The 24,105-nt window shown below is 52.1% G+C and overlaps 1 protein-coding gene across 5 annotated transcripts in view; it reads left to right on the plus strand.

The window, feature by feature from the left end:
- Positions 1-24,105, plus strand: part of IQCK (IQ motif containing K) — a 1,231,453-nt gene that overhangs the window by 1,052,592 nt on the left and 154,756 nt on the right. The gene's annotated exons all lie outside the window — the stretch shown is intronic.

Raw genomic sequence — 24,105 nt, forward strand, 5'->3', positions numbered from 1 at the left:
TGACTGGTCACCCACACATGGGGGGCTAGGGGCACCCTGCAAGTCCTGGCCACGTCCCCTACCGTATCCACCATGGCCACCTCTTGTGGCTCGCCCACCTTTGCCACCCTTACCGCGTGCTCGCCTCCCAACCATGGCACTGATGTTGTTGTGCATATGGGAGTTGCAGTAAACTATTGTCCTGGGCAATTGGGGGTCAAAGGGGTAGGGTACTAGATGGAATTCGTACCCTAGTGCTCTAGCAAGGCTGTATGTGACCCCTGCGGGAAGATGACGGGTCACGCAACGCACAGGCACCCCGAAAAAGGGAGATAATGTGCACGCAACCCCTCCTAGACCACGTGCGTGGAAATAAAAACCTGCACTACGCTGTGGCACCCAGAAACACAAAAATGAACGAATGCGTGTCACACGCAGCCTAGACTGACCTCTGAAAGGGTAGGCAACACACGGGGCAAGCACAGATGTCAAATACGTGTGCGACTCACCGTCTGTCAGGAAATATCGCGTGAAAAATACGCGCGTTGGCAACACCCCCGCCAAAAGAAGAATTGTACGCTGTCTGAGGAGACAGGACAACAGGAGAAGTGAACGCTGTTTGAGGAAACAGGCTCAGGAAAAAGACAAAAAGAGAAAAAGCTGTCAGAGGTAACAGGGAGTACGAACTTGGAACGCCGTGAAGTAAATCGCGTGTGAACCGACAAGAAGTACAGATTTCACCCACTCGCTCTCCTCGAAAAGCACGTACAAGGAAATGGCGTTCTACACGTACCTTTTAAAGATGCCCACACGTCCAGCGTCACTTCTGCGTGTACGCGCTAAGGCCCCACCCTCCAATTACACGAGCTGACACTCTGACGTGCAGTCATTGGACTTGTAACATGCACCCGTGTACAGGCAAACGCCCGCACACGCACGTCACAGACGCGCATACGCGCTGGTGGCCTTTGGGCCAATGAATTTGTGTACGTGTGCTGACGCGCTTACGCGCTAAGGCCCTTTCCTCGAATTACACGCAGACATGCTGGATTTTCACGTGCCAAATCACTCCATATCAAGCTGGCCACGCGTAAGCACACGGAAGACCACGCTCCTGCCCAGAAGGCCGAATTACTGCCCCCCAGTGCTCCGAGCACGCTCCCACCTGCCATCTGCTACTGCCTGATTGCCTGCTGCCCATTTGCCCTGCCATTTGCTGCCTGCACATCAGCCAGGGGTGCTGTTGCTGTGACCACCCCTGCTGGAACCAAAGACTCCCGACTGGGATTCCATCGCTCCACAGACCAGCCCCAGGACCCAGTTGCCCACCCACTCCTGCCTCTGGGGTTGTCATGTCGGGCACTGCAACATCTGGCACCACTGACAAGCCCCGGCCAGAGAGGCAGAGGGGCACTAGCTTCACTGCCACCGAAGTTGGTGTCCTGGTGGAGCAAGTCCTGGGGCAGTATAATGCCCCCTTTGGAAGTTTGCGCCCCGACAAGGAAGGACGGACTCGGATCTGGACGGACATCGTGACTGCCATCAACTCGGAGGGGGTGGCAGTCCGACTATTCCATCATGTCAAGAAGCGCTGGGAGGACTTCACGTCCAGGACCCTCAACAAGGCCCGGCGCCTCTTGAAGGCAGCGGATGCTAAGGGGCGCCGGGGCCACTTATCAGACGATCAGATGAGGGTCCTGGAACGCATATCCCCAGCGCTCCACGTCCAGGTCCTTGAGAGGCAGACCCGTCTGGAGTCGAGCGGTAAGTGTACATGCATCATGATTGTGTGCTGTGCGTGTGGTGATGTGCCATTAGTGTGCAGGTTGCACATGTGTTTTTGGGGGCCAAGGATAACACATGCGAGGGCAGTCATGTGTGAGACATGGATAGTGCTTGTGTGCGTAGGCTTGCATGCCAAATGCAGTTGTGTGGGCACACATGTTCGGATGAATGTGTATGTAAGTAGGCATGTTCGTGATGTCACACATGGATGTTGTTTTCAGCTGCATGTATCAGCACTGTGTATGTGTGCATGTGTGTGTATTTGACAAGGGTGCAACAGTGATGCAACATGGATGCATGTGACAGCGGGATGTGGAAGCCTGATTTGCAGATGTGACATGGATGCCAATGTGAACACTGCCACAGTTGGCAGAGGTGTACACATGCATGCAAGTGTGGTGGTGTGTGTGCATGTGTAGTGCACTCCCTGTGTTGCATGTGATGTCTGGCTCACCTTTGCCTGCTCATGCTGTTGTATGTCTATGGATGTGCTGGCTGTTGCGATATGGCTGTGGTATGGCTCATGTGTGCGAGTTGAAATGACATGTGTGTTGGCGATTGTGATGCCATGTCTGAGGTTTGCCAATGCCACTCATGTACAACTGTCATGTGTGTATGTGTCCATTGTACAGTGCCCTGATGCCTGTGTTTTATTTCTCCCTGTCTGCAGCGTCAACTGATGAAGAGGGCGGAGAAGGTGCTGTGGAGCACAGCGGCGGGGATCGCACCGCCAGCCGGAGACGCAAGGCCCGGCTCCCCTCCCAGGTTGTGATCTCGTCGGGGAGTGAGGAGTCCGGTGCCGCGTCCCAGGCCGCAGCTGCCGGGGGGAGGTCCAAGAGGTGGAGGTCGGAGTTGGACTCCTCGGCAGCAGAAGGGGCAGCTGGGACCCCACAGGGCCCAACGGGGGAAGATGGCACGGAGTCATCCAGGTTGGTGGGGGGTTTGGTGGAGGAGGAGGCCGTGCAAGCGACAGAGACGGGGTCTGGAGGTGAGGATTCCACTGGTGCTAGTGGTGCAGTGTAGGACCAGGGACAGGAGGCAGCACAGGCCGCCGCGGAGGTGCCTGTGTGCAATCCTGTCCCTGATCCTGTCACTGCATCATCTTGCACCAGCAGGGATGCCTACGTCCAGACGCGTTTTCAGGCAGGGTATGAGCTCACAACAACTGGCCTTCCTCTGCCTGCGGATGTGGCTATCCAGGTACGGGTTGAGCCTGTCCTGACTGCTGTGGCGTTGCGTCAACGGGTCATGCGAGCTGACCTGCAGTCTTTTCATGAGGAGACTGCACGTCATCTCGAATGGCTCGTTGACCATGTCGGCCTACTGGGACAGGTCGCCCAGGCCGGATTCCTCTGTTTGCTGCAGCTTGCTCCGACCCCCTCCTCAACTGAACACCCTATGCGCCAGTCATCCTCCGTGCCATCTTCCCACCCATTTGTCACCTGGGTGCCCTGTGGAGCTGCCTCTGACGGTGCGGCCAGGCTGGTGGAGGAGGCATCCCTGCCACAGTCGGGAGTCGGACGTCCAGCAGGGGTGGCCACATCAACGACTGCACCCCAGCCGGTGGAGGATGTGCAGGCAGCAGGAGCCAGGGCACGGGCAGAGGCACAGCAGCAGCAGCAACGAGGTGGGAGCCATGATGGCTCGGGGCCTTCGACATCGGAGGGGCAGGCATCGGCCGGAGGGCAGGAGGACCCAGGATGGGAAGTGTCTTCCGTGTGGCAGCGGTTGGGCCACGCCATAGATGCGGAGCGGCAGCGGGTGGAAGAGGCATGGCTCATGATGGTCAGGGCGGAGAACTCCATGCGGAGGGCCCTGAGGTGGGCCGAGTGCCTCGAGGCAATCCGCAGGGAGTTGGAGGTGAACATGTCGTCGGCCCTACGGACCCTCGGGGCCATGGAGGAGGACCGCCTCCGGGACATTGAGCAGGAGTTTGATGATGCCCTGGCCCGGAACATCCCGAAGTGAGCCGTCGGACTAGCCCGCTGCCCTTGTAAATAGTTCTGTAGGTTTCCTTTGCTTTTTTATTTTTTTTGGACCTTTTGGACAATGGGCCACATTTTTGTATATAGTTATTTTTATTAGGTAGTCTTATTAGATAGGTTTAATTTCTTCTGTTGGGATCATGGACCCTGAATTGCTTATCTGTATATTGTTGACTGTTGGGATTTTTTTTTTCATTTTGATTTTACCCATGGAGCAATGGTTTTTGGTTTTAATTTTACATTTGGATTTACTTTTGTGAACTGTGACTTTGGACACCTTTCCTTTGGATTATGATTTGTGGTTTTACATTATTTTACGGACATGCTGCTTTTTGTTTTTAATTCACATTTTCCTTTGTTTCTTTTTGATTCCATTTATGTTGCTTTTAATACATATTTTTTCATCATTCTTCAATGTGTAGTATCGTCTCATTGGTTTCATGTCATGATATGGGTTTTGACATTCCCTGACACCCATTGTGTGTATGTGAGGGAGAGGTGTTCATTTACATACTTGCCATTGGGGTTGTATCATGTAATTGGCATTTCTAAGTGGGTGGATGCAATACTTGGGTGGGTGTTTGGCATGTGGAGGCTGCCCATAAGGGCCAGGGATCTAGATTGTGATGACGTGTTGGCTGGGGGACATGTGTGGGGGCCTGCTGGCAGGTGCCCCTGACTGCTGGGGGGTGGGGGTGCTGGGAGACATGAGTTGGACATGAGTGGGGACCTGGTGGAGGGTGCCCCACAGTGCTGGGGGGTGGGGGTGCAGGGAGACAGGAGTGGGGGCCTGCTGGCAGGTGCCCCTGACTGGTGGGGGGTGGGGGTGCAGGGAGACCGGAGTGGGGGCCTGGTGGAGGGTGCCCTGCACTGCTGGGGGGAGGGGGTGGAGGTAGACAGGAGTGGGGGCCTGCTGGCAGGTGCCCCTGACTGGCGGGGGGTGGGGGTGCAGGGAGACAGGAGTGGGGGCCTGCTGGCAGGTGCCCCTGACTGGTGGGGGCTGGGGGTGCAGGGAGACAGGAGTGGGGGCCTGGTGGAGGGTGCCCTGCACTGCTGGGGGGTGGGGGTGCAGGGAGACAGGAGTTGGACCTGAGTGGGGGCCTGCTGGAGAGTGCCCCACAGTGCTGGGGGGTGGGGGTGCAGGGGGACATGAGTTGGACATGAGTGGGGCCTGGTGGAGGGTGTCCTGCACTGCTGGGGGGTGGGGGTGCAGGGAGACAGGAGATGGACCTGAGTGGGGGCCTGTTGGAGGGTGCCCCACAGTGCTGGGGGGTGGGGGTGCAGGGGGACATGTGTTGGACATGAGTGGGGCCTGGTGGAGGGTGCCCTGCACTGCTGGGGGGTGGGGGTGAAGGGAGACAGGAGTTGGACCTGAGTGGGGGCCTGCTGGGAGGTGCCCCTGACTGGTGGGGGGCGGGGGGTGGGGGTGCTGGGAGACATGAGTGGGGGCCTGCTGGCAGGTGCCCCTGACTGGTGAGGGGTGGGGGTGCAGGGAGACATGAGTTGGACCTGAGTGGGGGCCTGTTGGCAGGTGCCCCTGACTGGTGGGGTGTGGGGGTGCAGGGGGACAGGAGTGGGGGCCTGGTGGAGGGTGCCCCTGGATGCCGGGGGCTGGGGGTGCAGGGGGACATGAGTTGGACATGAGTGGGGCCTAGTGGAGGGTGCCCTGAACTGCTGGGGGTGGGGGTGCAGGGAGACAGGAGTTGGGGCCTGGTGGAGGGTGCCCTGCACTGCTGGGGGGTGGGGGTGCAGGGAGACAGGAGTTGGACCTGAGTGGGGGCCTGGTGGAGGGTGCCCCACAGTGCTGGGGGGTGGGGGTGCAGGAAGACAGGAGTTGGACCTGAGTGGGGCCTGGTGGAGGGTGCCCCACAGTGCTGGAGGGTGGGGGTGCAGGGGGACATGAGTTGGACATGAGTGGGGCCTGGTGGAGGGTGCCCTGCTGGGGGGGTGGGGGTGAAGGGAGAGAGGAGTTGGACCTGAGTGGGGGCCTGCTGGCAGGTGCCCCTGACTGGTGAGGGGTGGGGTTGCAGGGAGACATGAGTTGGACCTGAGTGGGGGCCTGTTGGCAGGTGCCCCTGACTGGTGGGGTGTGGGGGTGCAGGGGGACAGGAGTGGGGGCCTGGTGGAGGGTGCCCCTGGATGCAGGGGGTGGGGGTGCAGGGGGACATGAGTTGGACATGAGTGGGGCCTAGTGGAGGGTGCCCTGAACTGCTGGGGGTGGGGGTGCAGGGAGACAGGAGTTGGGGCCTGGTGGAGGGTGCCCTGCACTGCTGGGGGGTGGGGGTGCAGGGAGACAGGAGTTGGACCTGAGTGGGGGCCTGGTGGAGGGTGCCCCACAGTGCTGGGGGTGGGGGTGCAGGGAGACAGGAGTTGGACCTGAGTGGGGCCTGGTGGAGGGTGCCCCACAGTGCTGGAGGGTGGGGGTGCAGGGAGACAGGAGTTGGACCTGAGTGGGGGCCTGCTGGCAGGTGCCCCTGACTGGTGGGGGCTGGGGGTGCAGGGAGACAGGAGTGGGGGCCTGGTGGAGGGTGCCCTGCACTGCTGGGGGGAGGGGGTGGAGGGAGACAGGAGTTGGGGCCTGCTGACAGGTGCCCCCGACTGGTGGGGGGTGGGGGTGCAGGGAGACAGGAGTGGGGGCCTGCTGGCAGGTGCCCCTGACTGGTGGGGGGTGGGGGTGCAGGGAGACAGGAGTGGGGGCCTGGTGGAGGGTGCCCTGCACTGCTGGGGGGTGGGGGTGCAGGGAGACAGGAGTTGGACCTGAGTGGGGGCCTGCTGGCGAGAGCCCCACAGTGCTGGGGGGGTGGGGGTGCAGGGGGACATGAGTTGGACAGGAGTGGGGGCCTTGTGGAGGGTGCCCTGCACTGCTGGGGGGTGGGGGTACAGGGAGACAGGAGTTGGACCTGAGTGGGGGCCTGGTGGAGGGTGCCCCACAGTGCTGGGGGGTGGGGGTGCAGGGGGACATGTGTTGGACATGAGTGGGGCCTGGTGGAGGGTGCCCTGCACTGCTGGGGGGTGGGGGTGAAGGGAGACAGGAGTTGGACCTGAGTGGGGGCCTGCTGGCAGGTGCCCCTGACTGGTGGGGGGTGGGGGTGCTGGGAGACATGAGTTGGACATGAGTGGGGGCCTGCTGGCAGGTGCCCCTGACTGGTGAGGGGTGGGGGTGCAGGGAGACATGAGTTGGACCTGAGTGGGGGCCTGTTGGCAGGTGCCCCTGACTGGTGGGGTGTTGGGGTGCAGGGGGACAGGAGTGGGGGCCTGGTGGAGGGTGCCCATGGATGCAGGGGGTGTGGGGGTGCAGGGGGACATGAGTTGGACATGAGTGGGGCCTAGTGGAGGGTGCCCTGAACTGCTGGGGGTGGGGGTGCAGGCAGACAGGAGTTGGGGCCTGGTGGAGGGTGCCCCACAGTGCTGGGGGGTGGGGGTGCAGGGAGACAGGAGTTGGACCTGAGTGGGGCCTGGTGGAGGGTGCCCCACAGTGCTGGAGGGTGGGGGTGCACGGAGACATGAGTTGGACATGAGTGGGGCCTGGTGGAGGGTGCCATGCTGGGGGGTGGGGGTGCAGGGAGACAGGAGTTGGACCTGAGTGGGGGCCTGCTGGCAGGTGCCCCTGACTGGTGGGGGGTGGGGGTGCGGGGAGACATGAGTTGGACATGAGTGGGGGCCTGCTGGAAGGTGCCCCTGACTGGTGGGGGGTGGGGAAGCAGGGAGACATGAGTTGGGCCTGAGTGGGGGCCTGCTGGCAGGTGCCCCTGACTGGTGGGGGGTGGGGGTGCAGGGGGACAGGAGTGGGGGCCTGGTGGAGGGTGCCCCTGGATGCAGGGGGGTGGGGTGCAGGGGGACTGGAGTGGGGGCCTGGTGGAGGGTGCCCCTGAATGCAGGGGGGTGGGGGTGCAGGGGGACAGGAGTGGGGGCCTGGTGGAGGGTGCCCCACAGTGCTGGGGGGTGGGGGTGCTGGGAGACTTGCATTGGTGGGTAGTGGTGCAAGGTGACATGTGGGTTGGCTGGGGGGCATGGCCATGGTGGATGGGCTGCCTGCGGGACATGTGCAGGGTAGTCCCCTGTGGTGTGGGCCGCCTGCAGGGGCCGTGGAGGGTGTAGAGGGAACAGCTGGGAGGACGCACACGGCCAATTCACGTGTGGGACTCCCCGGCACCCCCGAAATACACGTAGGCTGCTGGATTTGCATGTGGAATTTGCCGCGCACCCGGAGTACACGTACCCTACTGAAATTGCGTGTGGAACTTCACGCGCACACCGAAATACACGTACCCTGAAAATTTGCGTGTGGAACTTTCCGCGAACCCCGTAATACACGTACCCTGCTGGTATCGCGTGTGGAAGTTCACGCGGACCCATAATACACGTACCCTGATGGTATCGCATGTGAGACTACCCGCGCACCCCTGGAATACACGTACCCAGGCAAATCGCCCGGCTGGGGGGTGGGGGTGCTGGGAGACAGGAGTGGGGGCCTGGTGGAGGGTGCCCCTGGATGCAGGGGGTGGGGGTGCAGGGGGACATGAGTGGGGGCCTGGTGGCAGGTGCCCCTGACTGGTGGGGGGTGGGGGTGCAGGGAGACATGAGTTGGACCTGAGTGGGAGCCTGCTGGCAGGTGCCCCTGACTGGTGGGGGGTGGGGGTGCAGGGGGACAGGAGTGGGGGCCTGGTGGAGGGTGCCCCTGGATGCAGGGGGTGGGGGTGCAGGGGGACAGGAGTGGGGGCCTGGTGGAGGGTGCCCCTGGATGCAGGGGGTGGGGGTGCAGGGGGACAGGAGTGGGGGCCTGGTGGAGGGTGCCCCTGGATGCAGGGGGGTAGGGGTGCAGGGGGACAGGAGTGGGGGCCTGGTGGAGGGTGCCCCTGGATGCAGGGGGTGGGGGTGCAGGGGGACATGAGTGGGGGCCTGGTGGAGGGTGCCCCTGGATGCAGCGGGGTGGGGGTGCAGGGGGACATGAGTGGGGGCCTGGTGGAGGGTGCCCCTGGATGCAGGGGGGTGGGGGTGCAGGGGGACAGGAGTGGGGGCCTGGTGGAGGGTGCCCTACAGTGCTGGGGGGTGGGGTTGCTGGGAGACAGGAGTGGGGGCCTGGTGGAGGGTGCCCCTGGATGCAGGGGGGTGGGGGTGCAGGGGGACATGAGTGGGGGCCTGGTGGAGGGTGCCCCTGGATGCAGGGGGGTGAGGGTGCAGGGGGACAGGAGTGGGGGCCTGGTGGAGGGTGCCCCTGTATGCAGGGGGTGGGGGTGCAGGGGGACAGGAGTGGGGGCCTGATGAAGGGTGCCCCACAGTGCTGGGGGGTGGGGGTGCAGTGGGACATGAGTTGGACATGAGCGGGGGCCTGCTGGCAGGTGCCCCTGACTGGTGGGGGGTGGGGGTGCAGGGAGACAGGAGTGGGGGCCTGGTGGAGGGTGCCCCACAGTGCTGGGGGGTGGGGGTGCAGGGGGACATGAGTTGGACATGAGTGGGGGCCTGGTGGAGGGTGCCCAACAGTGCTGGGGGGTGGGGGTGCAGGGGGACATGAGTTGGACCTGAGTGGGGGCCTGCTGGCAGGTGCCCCTGACTGGTGGGGGGTGGGGGTGCAGGGAGACGGGAGTGGGGGCCTGGTGGAGGGTGCCCCACAGTGCTGGGGGGTGGTGGTGCTGGGAGACTTGCGTTGGTGGGCAGTGGTGCAAGGTGACATGTGGGTTGGCTGGGGGGCATGGCCATGGTGGATGGGCTGCCTGCGGGACATGTGCAGGGTAGTCCCCTGTGGTGTGGGCCACCTGCAGGGGCCGTGGAGGGTGTAGAGTGAACAGCTGGGAGGACCCACACGGCCGATTCATGTGTAGGACTCCACGGCACCCCCGGAATACACGTAGGCTGCTGGATTCGCGTGTGGAATTTCCTGCGCACCTTGGAATATACGTACCCTGCTGAAATCGCGTGTGGAACTTCCTGCGCACCCCGAAATACACGTACACAGGGCAATCGCGTGTGGAACTTCCCACGCACCCCGAAATACACGTAACCAGGGCAATCGCGTGTGGAACTTCCCGCGCACCCCGGAATACACGTACCCAGGGCAATCGCGTGTGGAACTTGACGCGAACCCCGCAATACACATACCCTGCTGATATTGCGTGTCAGACTACACACGCAACCCTGAAATACACGTACCCAGGTGGATCGCACTGCTGGGAGGTGGGGGGTGGTAGACAGGAGTGGGGGCCTGGTGGAGGGTGACCCTGGATGCTGGGGGGTGGGGGTGCAGGGAGACAGGAGTAGGGGCCTGGTGGAGGGTGCCCCTGGATGCAGGGGGGGTGGGGGTGCAGGGAGACAGGAGTCGGGGCCTGGTGGAGGGTGCCCCACAGTGCTGGGGGGTGAGGGTGCTGGGAGACATGCGTTGTTGATCAGTGGTGCAAGGTGACTTGTGGGTTGGCTGGGGGGCATGCCCATGGTGGATGGGCTGCCTGCGGGACATGAGCAGGGGTGCAGGGTAGTCCCCTGTGGTGTGGGCTGCCTGCAAGGGCCGTGGAGGGTGTAGAGGGAACACCTGGGAGGACCCACACAGACAATTCACGTGTAGTACTCCCCGCGCACCCCTGAAATACACGTGCCCTGATGGAATTGCGTGTGATACTTACCGCGCACCTCTGGAATACACGTGCCCTGATGGATTTGCGTGTATTACTTCACGTGCACCCGTGATGTACGCGTACCCAGGACATTTGCGTGTGAAAATTCTCGCGAACCACTGAAATACACGTTCCCCGCTTGGCGTTTGCTGTTTGGCAGCCCTGTGGACTGGTCCAGGGTTAGCGCAGACATTTGCGATGAATTGGGAATTTTGATGGCTTTTCCTTGCGCGAGGGCGTTCTTGGGAGCGTAACTGGCGCTGCTGCAGGGTCGCTGCGCCACGGCTGGTTTTGGAGGCTAAAATCCATGAATACGTTGTGCGATGAAATGGATTTTTTTCGCACGCGGCTGGTGCAGTGTATCGCACGGGGACACTGTGCACCAGCCGCGTGCGCCACTTTTGTGCGAAATTCTATGAATTACCCTGTAAGTCTATGGTCTTTGCTCCTAACAAGGTGAAGACCAAGACAAAAGTTAAGCTGTTGTTGGGTATGGAAACCATAGAGCATGTCTGTACCTACGTGTATCTTGGTCTTACTTTTGATCAATCACTAAATTGGAATTTCCATCTAGACAAGCTAGCTGTCAAAATCAGGGCACTGACCACTGGTGCTATGAAATTTGTGAAGGAACATGCAGGCTCTAATTAATTGCGATGTATCAGTTATACAGGATCAAAATCCGCCCATTGTTACTCTATGGTGCCGAGATCTGGGCCTTTAAGCATCTGCCTAGGTTGGGTCTGATGGGAAAAGTGTTGCCTCAAGTCCCTGCTTAAGTTGACATCTTCTGTTCCTTTTGAATATGTTCTGCTTGAGGCTAAATGAATACTGTACTTGGTGCTTCAGTAGTGAACATTGCCAATCTGCATTTAAAATTGGTACAATCTCCTGATGGTACACTGTTACGCTTTGATGATCTGATGATGATTCAAATGCAATTTTTAGATAGCACAGATGTATCTATTTCTAAATTGTACCATGAGGCACATACCTGGATGCAAATGCTTGGGTGTCCTCTCACTAACTACCAATTCCATAAATTGAGTAGGATGCACATAAAATGTGTATACACTATTGATTTGGAACAGTCTTTAGTTAACCTGGCAACCAGATCCTTGAGTAGTGATTACATTGACCATCAACTGAACTGTGCGGGTAGGCAGTCGTATCTGACTGCTTACCCGTACAATTGGATTGCAACCAAGTATTTTTAGATCAAATTTGACTAGGTAAATTCTAATGAGGTTGTTGGGGGGGATATTGGTGTGGCAAGGGACCTGCAGAGTTGCAGATTATGTGGTGCTTGTTGACTGGAAACCACCAGACACTTGAATATAGAGTGCAGGGACCTTTTTGAGAATAGACACACTACCTTAATGACCTGCGGGGTGGGCATTTGGGACGTCAACATAGTTGATGTATGGTTTTCTTATCTTGATGAGCTGTGAGCTTAAATGACCTAATTAAATTGTTGTGCAAAGTGGAAAAGATTAAATTGATAGTAGGTTCAAATTGCAAGGTTAAGATTGTATTGCTCTTTTGTTTTATTAGAAAGTTGTCCTGATATTTCCTTTAGATTGTACTTCCAATGATTTATTTTGAAAGTAATTTGCTTTTATGAATATTATGTGTTTTCATTATGTACAAAAAGCCATTAATTGGCTGTATTGTATAATTTGTAAATTAAAAAATAAATGCATTTGCAGCCAGTGCAATAGCAAAATATACACATATGAAGCATCAAGTTAAATGGGTATCATGATAGATTCAGATTAGACGATTTGCAGATGGACTATTATAGTCAAAACCAACATCCAGAATCTTTTTTACATAGAGCAACCAAGTATTACCTGTAAAAATGATTTGTACAGAACATGCATTCAGGCTGAATACATATTTTTTTTGAATTTTTTGAGGCATTTATATCGCGCACCTGACGAACTAAACCGTATTTGGGAGCTGCTGTCTCAAGAACCGATTCATATTGCCATATCTCACTTTTTGAATATTATTATTGATACCATATCCTTGTCTCCTCCTCACTAGTGGAATATGTAGGTCTTAAGGGCCCTGCAAATTGTGGGGAGAGTTTTCATCTCGCAGATCTCTCAAGGTAATTTATTCCATATTCTGGGGCCATAGACCCCAAATCCGCAGTCCTCTTTTCTCACGCACCTGGTACGTGGTACCTGGAGCAGGTTCTTGTCAAGTGAGCGCAACTGCCGTATTGACACGTGACTTTTAATTTTGTCTGATAAGTATCTTGGTGCTATTTTGTTAATGCATTTAAACACCAGACAAAGAATTTAAAAGTCAATCCGCTCTTTCACCGCTAACCAGTGTAGAGATCGTCTTAGGTCAGAAATGGGGGCAGATTCTTTTACCCTATACACTAGCCTGACAGCCGCACTTTGGGCCACTTGTAGTCTTCACAGTTGATGGGCTGGTATGCCTGATAACAGTGCATTACCATAATCCAGTCTAGAATTGATCAGTGTGCCTACTACCACTGCTCTTCATTCGCAATGAATGGCAAGGTGTGTCTCAAAAGACACAAGGAATGGAATGCAGACTTCACCTTTGCACCCACCTGTGCTCCACATCCCATTTTGTCCTCCCAGTCACAGCCCAGGTTCTTAATTTTCTTCGCGAATTTCAGCTGTGTCCCTAAGAAGCAAGGTGACTGTAGCTCCTTCCTATGTTGCAAATGGTATTGAGAGGCGAATGAAGCCATCTCTGTTATACCAGCGTTCAGCAATAGCTGATTAGCACTCATCCAGGCCTGTACTTCTTGTAGACATTTTTCCACTAACTCAAACGTGTCCTCTGAACATAACATAATATATGTTACGAGCGCACAGCTGTGCACAATTACCAGTTCAAGTGAAATCTGTTTCTAATACCAGAGTTATTCAGTAGGTTAGGATCCAACGTGAATGGAATCACAAGGGTGGATGCTAAGAAAATCATGGCGCAAACTTCCCATTTGAATAATGACAAGCTTGCAGGTTAACATAATATCAAAATGTGTAGCACCTTGAAGATGCTTAGCCTAAATTTATGTAAGATTGGGTCCCAAAGTGAATATACTAAAATAAAACTGAGGCTCTTATAACAAGAAAATCCTGATTAAAGTGATCTGCATAAGTAATCAAAAAATATGAGAAATCCCGAACAATAGTTTTATCTCAATATGTAGAACAACAGTGACTGAAAACGTCCAGGAAGGCAAGGCTTTAAATTGCTCTCCCTACGAATGGGAATCAAGAAAGATGGATGCCATTAGCAAGCACATGCTGCCTTGACATACCTCAACCTTGTTATCAAATTCAGTTTAAAAAAAAAAAAAGCTGAGAATGGTTGTTAGAGGCCATGGGTAAATGCCAACTGCAGACATGAAGGGGTTTGATTGCCATAGAGTGCAGAGAAAATACACAGTTTAAAGACAAACAATGTTTTGTCAAACCACACTGATGCCAAATGGTATGTGCACACAGGTGTTACATAGCTTGAGCACTGTGACGAAACTTGAGGGTATCGTCCCTTCTCTACATGTAGAGAACCCTCTCCCTATGGTCAAAATAGGACATCCTTACATAGTTCCCACAGCTTCCTCTCCTCTAAATACTCAAATTATACATAAGCCCATGTATGCAAGTAGAGCAGAACCATTTATATCTGGAACTAGTACTGGAACGAAGATTAACAGAGGAGATCCTATGAAGAGTAAGGGTAATTCAACTGAGACGAGTAGACCCTGTGGGGATGTAACGAGGCAACGTGAGAACCAATAACGGTGTTGTGGTCTTTAAAGTAATCCAGAATAGGGAGAGGAGGGACGAGACCCCGTTGGTGAGAGTAGTAGAAGTGGTCAGCAGCAGAGGAGTTGTGAGATACAGCTTAACAAACGGAGTTGGATGAATTGCCAAAGAGACACCGGAAAAAGAACTGTAACCTCTCTGTTCGGTTCGTGCACTCCAGAACGAAAGAGAGATTGGGCTAGGAATGCAGGAGGCATTCCTAAGGAGAGCGCACTCGGGTGGAGACATCGTACACGCTAGGTGAGACACCAAAGCCTTGAAATAGACGCAACCCTGGAACCCCACAGGAACAAAGCAATCAGCGCCGTAGAAGTGAGGAAATCAAAGAGCGGTCTGTGGCTTCCAGGGAAGTCGAAAGGCCGCTGGAAGGACGCAATAAGTGTCCATAAGCCGAGCTTTGCTGCCTGCAAACAAAAGATGAACAGAGCGCCACAACTCCTGTGGACACGGAGCCCAATGAATACCAGGAAGAGGGTCGGAAGGAACCCGTAAAAAGTTATATTTACCTATGGAAAAAGGCATCAAGGACCAGAAGGTGTGAAGGCTGAATATTTGGGGTGAACTTGGCACCCCAGAGAGGGATTCTGCAAAATACGTTAGTTAAGTCAAACATAAGAGATTCCCTTGCCCAGATTCAAAGCAGGATTTTCAATCAACAGCTACAATAGTAAAGTTCTGTAGTGCAATAAAATTCTCTCACTTGGACTTTGACCAACAGTTCAAAATAGACGAGGCATCTTTATCTCTCCACTTGTAGCAAAGAGTTCAACACAAATTCTTCTTAGGGAACAAAATGCTTCCACAATTCATCTGTCTCAACAATAATATTTTATCAGGTTGATTCCACAACAGTTCATGAAGTATTTGAGTGGTCTTGCCACTTCTTCTTCACAGTCTATAACCACAACACAGTACTCCAATAACTTTTTCCTGGTCCACTCACCTGCCAGGACTACCACTAAAAGTCCCTGCCATGGTATACTCGCCTGCCAGGACTAAAAGCTCCTAACACTACTGCAAGTACTTTTGTGGTAAAGTTTACTTAAAACAACGTAGCAAAGTCTTTTGACTTTCAACAACATCAGTATTGACCACTTCTTCTGGAAAGACATGAGACACATTGGTGCTTTTTGTGCAACACTTGTGATTGCCACATGCAATGCAGGTTATGCTCCTCTCCTCCTGAATACTTTCGATCAGGAGGGCTGCTCTCCTGCCACTCTTGTTTTCCCACTCTTACATCCACTAAATGCTGATAATGGCTTTATATCACACTGGCTTCTCTTTGGTTTAGACAGTGCTTGTTTGGATCTTTTCCAACTATTGTCTCTTTCTCTTTGGCAATATGGGTTACACTTCGCTTGCTTCTGAATTGCCCTCTCTTGATGTTGGCAATGATGGTTCTTGTCAACTTCTTTTAATATTACCCTCTCTTGGCTTTGGCAATAATGGTGCTTATTAATTTCTTTTAGTATTGCCCTCTTTTGGCTTTGGAAATTACTTTGACTGTTATAAGTACAATTGTAACCTTCTTGTCTAATTACAAAGGTCTTATTCTGCCACTTTAGCTTCCACTGTGCCTTATGCTCTGGTCTGCACGGCACTCTGCTTCCTTTCAGTTCCCACTGCTCACGCCGATCGGGAGAGGAGCGGTCCTCACTTCTGGAACACTTTGGTGCTCGCCTACCACCGGAGCATAAGTTAGGATGGGGAAAGATTTTCAAAATAACGCTTCCCGCCATGCAACCTCTACACTCAAGGTCATCAAAGGGGGGAAACCTTTTCACAACAGCGATTCCTGCTGCGCACCTTCTGCATGCAAGTCCATCAAAGTTGGAGACTCCCTTGGGACCTTCATCCACTCTGCATATAGCAGTGTCTCCAATTTTCTTCTTCTTCTGCTGCCACTGCAACATGGAGTCTCTGCATGCATTCCACCTTCTACTTCGCCTCATTATGGTATGAACCTTAGGGGGTCTTACAAGCCTCACAAACCCACTCTGTTGTGGGTCATGAACAATACTAGGCTGCACATTGTATCCAGTGCCTCGGAATCCCTCTTCCTCGTCCCAGTACTTTGGGCATTGTGGGACTTGAAGTCCCCAATGTTCAAATTACCTCTTTTATTCTGAACATTGTTTCGGAATTTACCAACTTCACTTCTATCATTTATTACCTTTTCAAAATGAATTTTAAAAGGAATCAATGATTGGTTTCCGATTCAAAGGCGAGTTGGCTTTATCAGAACTTTAGATGTTCTGAGGTTCACATTTAGCATTCTCCTGTTGACTACAAGAGTTGTTACCACTATAAATGTGGGCAACCTTATGAAGGGGAGCCTTACTCCTGATAAATGATTGATTATGACCGTTTTCACAATCAACAAGATGGATAGTTTTGGTGAAGGAAACCTCACGCTGACAGCAAGACATTACATATTCTGGCATCACTGAAATCTTTTCCTCTGAGGAAGACAAATACTGCGTTTCTCCCAGTGGAGTCCTCCTGTTCCCTTCAGGCCCTTCTTGTCCCAGGTGATCCTGCCGGCTTTTACTACCCCCAGGGTCAGGATCAGGTATCGGCTGCTTTCCGCTGGGCACCTGGGAGGAGACTTTAGGGAGGGTCTTTGTGACGACTCGGCAGGATTAATCACGGAGCCCAGTAGAAAGAAGCAGACAACCCTGAATTACGAATACAGGGTAGCGACACCAGTCTTCCTCGTCCCAGTGTGTGGGAAAAAGATAGATAGTACCTTTGCAGACTAGTAAATCAAGTCTACCGTGGACTAAAAAGAAAGTAACCACAATAAAAGTGAAGGGACATACGCCTTTTTGAAGGGTAAATTGTGGAAACTTGAGACAGGCTAGGTGAGGAAAATACCCCTTGGCAGTTTCGACAGGTACACCCTAAATAGGATCAAAAAAAGAAGCATACCTCCTTTGAGACCATGAAATTGTATGAAGTCTGAAGAGAATCAGAGGAAGTGAATTTAACTCCTAGAGAGTCGTAGGACTTTGTTTTGAATTCTATGCTGGAACATTGAGAATCGCTGCGAGTGGCCCGGTCACTCACAATTCCCCTTTCACTTTATATTGAGTTTAGTAAGTGAGGGTCAGAATAGGATTTGGACACATGATGGAGAACGTTTACTTTGGGACATTCTGCCCTAGTCTCTAGTTTGTTTTGTTGAGGCAGGGAAACCCAGCGTAGATTTGGGTTAAGTCAGGACCTTTCCCCAAACCACCATTTTTATTTGTTATCAATGAAGGTTTATATCAACAAACGTACCACTCCTGTGTTATTCTCCTACCTCCACCCCCTCACATATGGTGTCAGGGTGTGATCAACCTGGTTGCCACAAACTGGGGAACCCTTAGAATCTCAGTTTCCTTTTTTCCCTTCCTTTATGTCAATCTATGATCCTGACAATTAAACAGTTGCATGGGGAGGAATTTCAACTAAAGGTCTCCCCAGAGGAGACTGTCCTAAATCTCAAATATCTAATTTTACAAAAATACCAAATTCCCATTGGTTATCAAAGACTTCTTTTTAAGGGAGGACCTCTAGCAGATGCTACCACAATGTCAGACTATTCCATCGGTCCTAACAGTAAATTGAATCTGGTCATTAATACCAGTGGAGACCTCCCACTGGTAGGGTCGTTGGGGATAAATCCAAGCCTGAAAAAACCCTCTAAAATAATAACTGCAAAAGCTAGCACTGGATTCCCTTTATTGAGTAAAGGGAGACTTTTGATTACATGTGTCTATCCAAAAAGACATATAGCTCATTGTCTGTATCCAAAGCAGAATTTAAAGTATCTTTTCAATTGATTGAGTAGACTTTGCGATGTAGTAACAGAAGATGATAGTTGCCCCTTCTTCATTGGGGGTGGTCTACTCGTTTGATAGCAAAACATTTGATATCTTGCATTTTACCCTCAGGATGCATAGTGTTCAAGTGGGTCGCCATCAGGCATAGCGGGTCGATGCTTTTTAATTTAATTAGAAGACACCCCCCACTCTTTGCACACTCAGCCTTGTGCATCTATGTGGTAAAAGATGACCTCTTCAACTTGCAAAATATTTATAATAATCACTTAGGTGTGCTTCAACCCATATATAGTTATTACTATCATGATTGTGTTTTTATTACTCCTGCAACTATAACATTAATCCTGAACGTTTAGTCTAGAATTTCGAAATGTAATGTTGATGTTTCAAAAGTAGCAGTGGTAGGTTTTAATCTGCAAATAAGCGCCAAAAAAAGCCTAACTGCCCAGGCATAGTATAATTGAAATGGAGAGATCATCACTCGGATAGTATAGTGCTAGCTGCTTCAAGCGCTGTAGATGATAATGATGTGTTATTTATGTAGCACATTTTTGCTAAAGCGCTATACATAGAACACATTTACATACAATTATCACCCAGCCGAGGTGGTCCTGAAATGTTTATCCCTTTTCGCTCTGTCTTTCAGCTCTGTTTTGCTCCATTCTTCTTTTTTACCATTTCTCCCTTTGGTCTGCCTTGGTTTCTGAACCCAATCCGTTTCCTGCTTCAAAGAGAATCTCCCTATTGAAGCACTAGTGCACACACCATAGTGCAGAAGTTTCTATTGTTAAGTAGATGACCACCACCGATGTTAGTGGTCCTCTGCTATTAGAGGTGGTGTGACGGGTATGTAGTGAAGGATAAAGCCTAACCCGGGACTTCCTGCGACAAGAGCTAGTTCAGTGGTATTCAAACTGTGGGTCGCGACCCCCTAGGGTCCGCGGGTGCATCCCAGGGGGGCCCCGAGAGCTCAGCATGAAAAAAGATTTTTTTTTTTTTTTTTTTTTTTTTAGATTGGAAGAAATGGGCAGGGGTGGCCCACATGGGCGGGCTGAAGCATGAAACTGTCTCAGGCAACAATGAAAAAGTGGCCCACAGTTGTAAATGGATATTCATTCCTTTAGTCACAGACTGGGCCTCATTACTACTATGGCGGACCAGTAACAACGGTGCTGGTAAGCTACCGGCACCGTTGCTACCGTTCCGCCATAGTAAGAGTTGTGCTCGTGGGTGCTTGACAGCCCCCGCCAGGTCTGACCTCAGCTCGTCGGATGCACCGGCACCGTTATTAACGGTGCCGGTGCATCCGAGCTCCCCCTTCCCATTTGAGCCATATGGGGCTCAAATGGGAATGGGGATCTACCGGCACCTTCGAAAGGGCAATTATCATGTCCGCCTAACTCGGCATGACCTAGTAATTGCCCATTCGCGGGTGCCAGACCCGGATGCAACTCCAGTGGCAGCCGTGCCGGTTTTACCGGCACAGCTACCGCCAGAGTAGTTATGAAGCCCACTGTTTCAATAGTACCCAAAGGGGTGCTTTGTGTTAAAATGTAAGTAAATTGTGATATATTCAGCAACAATGGTCAACATTACTAACTGCATAGTGGCCCCTCACCCATTATGGAGGAGCTAAGGAGCCAGCCCAGTGAAACAGTGAGCACTCCCTCAGCTGCTTTATCCAGCTAATGGAGTGCTCCTGGGCTGGCTGAACTGTCAAAGGGAAACACTGTTTCCCTTTGACAGTTCAGTTTAGTTCCCCAGCCGCACATGCTCACTGAGCCATGCAAGTGCTGGGGCGTTTTGCTTCGCCAGCATTGCATAGCTCATTGGAAATGCTGGCTGGGGCACTGCATGTCTGTATGTCCGAGGGGGAGCTCCTGCGCCTCCTCGCACATACGGACAGAGCAGCTGGAGCAGCACCCACACACAGGCCAATGCAGAAGGTACGTTTATGTTCATTGTTTTTATTTAAACATGTGTATGGATGCGTTATGAGTGAGTGTATGGTGATGGATGCTCATGTGAATGATAGAGTGATTGCTGTATGAATGTGCAGCGCCTTGCATATACACATAATCATGTTCATTGTGTTAGGACCAGTGGGGCCCAGGGGACAGGGATGGTATCTTTTTACCGGACATCTATCATTCAAAACCCTCTGCCTTGTCCACAAGGCTTTCTGGGGCCTCGGTCCAAAATACCTTCAGCTATTCCTCCGCAAATACCTCCCCTCTCGAGCTCTTCACTCCTCTACCTCCAACTCCCTCAGGGTCAGTCGTTTATCAAAGAAACGAGCTGGGGGTAGATCTCCGTCTTCGGCTGGGGCCTCCCTCTGGAACAGCGCCCTGCCACTCTAAAACTTGAGGAGAACCATCTTTCTTCCTGCACTTATCAGACCTACCCTGTCTGCTGCCTTAAACGTAGCACTTGCAAATTGCTGGCTGCACTACCACTGTTTGTTGCCTTTATTATTTATTTATTGTTATTTATCTGTTTCTCCTCTGCTTCGCACTTTCCACTTCTCCCCCTTCCATGCACTTTTCCCCTCACACTTGCGCGTTCTCAATGTCACTGGGCCTAGTAAGATCGCTGTTTTATTCTCCTCTGTTCCCCTCCCTTGCCTTGTCACGCTCTGAAACACCGGTGTACGAGCGCGATAGAAATAAAATATCAATGCCTGCCCCCTGGACTCCCAGCAACAATTGCAAACTGTTTGGCTATTTACCCATTTTTTGTTAAAAGTATGCTCTACAATGCAACATTTTAACCTATTATTTAAAAAAAAATTCACAGGGGGAAACCCCCCCGAACCTCCCCTTAATGCCCCTCCACTTAAAAAAGATTCACCAGCCGCCACTGGCCCTCAGACTGTGTTGGGAACGGGATGGGGGAACCGAGGGACTATGGTGGGAGCACAATTGACGGGAACCATGGGATAGTGATGGGAGCAGAGTGGGGAGAGCCCTGGGTGTGTGATGGGGTGGGGAGAGACCAGCGACTGGGTAGGAGTGGGATGAGGGAGCCCAGCGACTTTGATGGGAGCAGGTGACGCCGCGCAATATATACTGTCCATTTGGCATTTCTGGGGGGTCCCGACCTGCCCAAATTTTGCTCAGGGGGGCCCTGGCCAAAAAAGTTTGAAGACCACTGAGCTAGTTCATATCTCTTTGAACAGTGCCCCTTGTGTACACATCACAAAAGGATGCTTGGAATGGAGCCTTTACAAACGGTAAGAGCCTGGATTCCACATTTTCTGATTGCCAACACTGAATGCTCTGAATGCTTTTTAATGCTGAATGCCGAACACTGAATGCTTTTAATGCTTTTATTAAAATATATCAGCCTCTGTAGCTGCCCTGTCTTTAATGAAAAGGGTTTGCTACTTTTGCTTCCAGGGAGCAATGGTATTACTGGTCTGATGTGATAAGTACAGTTGATTAGTGATTTTCTTAATACTTAATACAACCAAGATGTAACAACACAACTGAAGTGTATTCTCATGGGGGTGGGGGGTAGAGGCAGGGACTACCATTTCCTATAAATCATAACAGTGTATAATTTAGTTTATTATTAATAATAATAATCATAATAATACTTTATCATTTATAATTCTCAAGTAAAGAAGGTGAAACCGTATGTGAGCTAATTTGCTTGTCATAATTTGCCTATGATTCTGGGCTTCTCGGATGGTTACTAAAACAAGACCTGCAGGTTTCTATCTCCCGAGCTAAAACGTCACAATCACTGCAGTATAAAGGTCTATATTTCCAAACAGACCATTTGTGTTGAAAGCCACAATGAATCTTTGAGACAAGTTTCACTCGGACGTGTTGTCTGCTGTCCTTTCCAAATGTGCAAACATAATTTGAATTAGCAGGCAATTACCTGGAAAATACACAAATAAAAGGAAGTGTTTTAAATTGGTAGTTCTCAGATTTCGTTTTGCTGATGGAGACCAGGTCGTAAAAATGTGAAAGTAGATATGCCCTTTGCATTTCAAGCAGTGTAGCATATTTACCCGAGCAAAGATAATGCAGTTTTATCAGGTCACTGAGTAGCTGATTTTAACAGACATTATGCAGCACTGTGCTGCAGAAGCATTATATAACACTGTCTTGCTTTAAAACTGCCTCGCAGATAATGTGTCCATCAAACAGTAATGAATTGTGCTGTGTAAGAAAGGTAATGCAATACTACAGAATTGTGCTGTGAGTGATTGAAATTTTTAGATAGCAACGTATCTGCCATTCTTTGTCCGTGTGTGCTTGTTTGTTTATATATTGTGACGAGCCCCAGAATGTCGTCAATGCTTCCGTAGGGGGAGCCCCTTCCCAGGAGGCCAGGGAGGTGAGACCGCTACTCGAGAGTCCCCCTGGGGTGGTACTCAGTGGGCGGATCTCATGGGAAGGGAAGCCCCATATGGGACCAGTGATGGCTATTGTTGGAGAACGCGGTATCCGCCTAACACCCACACCGCCCTTTCACCCCCACTCTCTCCACCCCTTCCCTCCTATCCCATATACTTCTATAACATACAAGCTGTTGAAAGGGTTGAGATGAGGAAGAATAGGGGTAACCATTATGAGGATTCAAGCCAAGAAACTGTGACGAGGAAGAGGTGCAAATCTGCAGGGATCAAGCAATAGAACTTGACAGACAGTATTGAAAAATGACATAAAAACTGAGAACGGATTCACCTGAATGTCAGATGCTCTGGAGAGGAACTGCGACAGGGACCAGTGCTTGGCGAGGTCAGCAGCAGGAGCAGACCCAGGCGCGGAGATGCTGAAATGGCAGCCTGCACCAGACACGCTGGGCAAACCTAGAGGCTGGCTGGGGAAAGTGGCAGCAGCACAATAATTCTGCAGGACCATGCGCTCCGTCTGGAAGAGACACACCAAACAGGGTCAGGAGCTGCAGAGCCGCTGCGGCAAGCCTAGAAAAGCCCCAGAGTGCTGGCGAGTCAGAGAAAGACATTGGGAAGCCTGCGACTGACCGGAGGGCTGCAGCCAAGACCCTAAAAGTATTTGGGTGGTTGCGGGTCATAAGAGGGTACCGGAAACCCGGAAAAGAGGGGGAAAGAGGAAATCCCCTTCGGGACACTAAGATAAACTCCATCAGTATACTGTAACAAGGGGAACAGGGTCTCGGACCCTTACAACAGAAGGACATATAACGTAACAAGAATACCTAATCTTTGTGACAGTAGTTGGAGGGAAGGTGACCCAGGGCTGTCAAATAAAAGAGTGGAAGGTAATCTGAACTATGAGAGTAACACATATGGAGACAGTAATTGGTAGGAGCGTAATCCAAGTCTGCATGTGAGATCAAGAGACCATAAAGAGAACTGTGAGAGTAAATAGATATGAAGAAAGTACTTGGCATGGGATAAAACCAAGTCTGCATGTAAGATCACAAAGAGACAGTGAGAATAATAAAAATGAATACAGAACTTGACAGGCGAGTAAACCAAGTCTGTGTTTGGGTCTAAGAGACCTGATATAGAAGGAAACCAGGTCTGCTAACCAGGGTCAGGGACCCACCAGAGTTTGGAGGGACATCCAAACACCTCTTCTTCATCGCAGTGCATGGTAGTAGGAAACCAGGTCTGCCAACCAGGGTCAGGCACCCACCACAGCTTGGAGGAGCATCCACGCCGTTCTTCTTTGTCACAGTGCCGGTAGTAGGAAACCAGGTCTACCAACCAGGGTAGAGGCTTACCACAGCTTGGAGGAGCATCCAAGCCACTCTTCGTCGCACTGCCTGGTAGAAAGAAACCAGGTCTGCCAACAAGGGTTAGGGATCCGCCACAGCTTGGAGGAGCATCCAAGCCACTCTTCTTCATGGCAGTGCCTGGTGGAAGAAAACCAGGTCTAGCAACCAGTGTCTGGGAAACCCAGAGATAGAGAAGAAGCCTGAGAAAGGCCGGTTAGGGAAGGGAGACATTTCCCCACCAATTGTTGAACTGTGTTATAAGCCTGAGGAAGGCTGGGTAAGGGAGACATTCCCCCAATACTTGAGAGACTTGCAAACCAAGAACAGCCCTTTTTGTCTGGGGGAAGGGGGCCACTGCTCTGGACTATGAAGGTCT

This window comes from Ambystoma mexicanum, chromosome 2q, assembly GCF_040938575.1.
Source record: "Ambystoma mexicanum isolate Mex_15411 chromosome 2q, UKY_AmexF1_1, whole genome shotgun sequence".
Lineage (NCBI taxonomy): Eukaryota > Metazoa > Chordata > Amphibia > Caudata > Ambystomatidae > Ambystoma > Ambystoma mexicanum.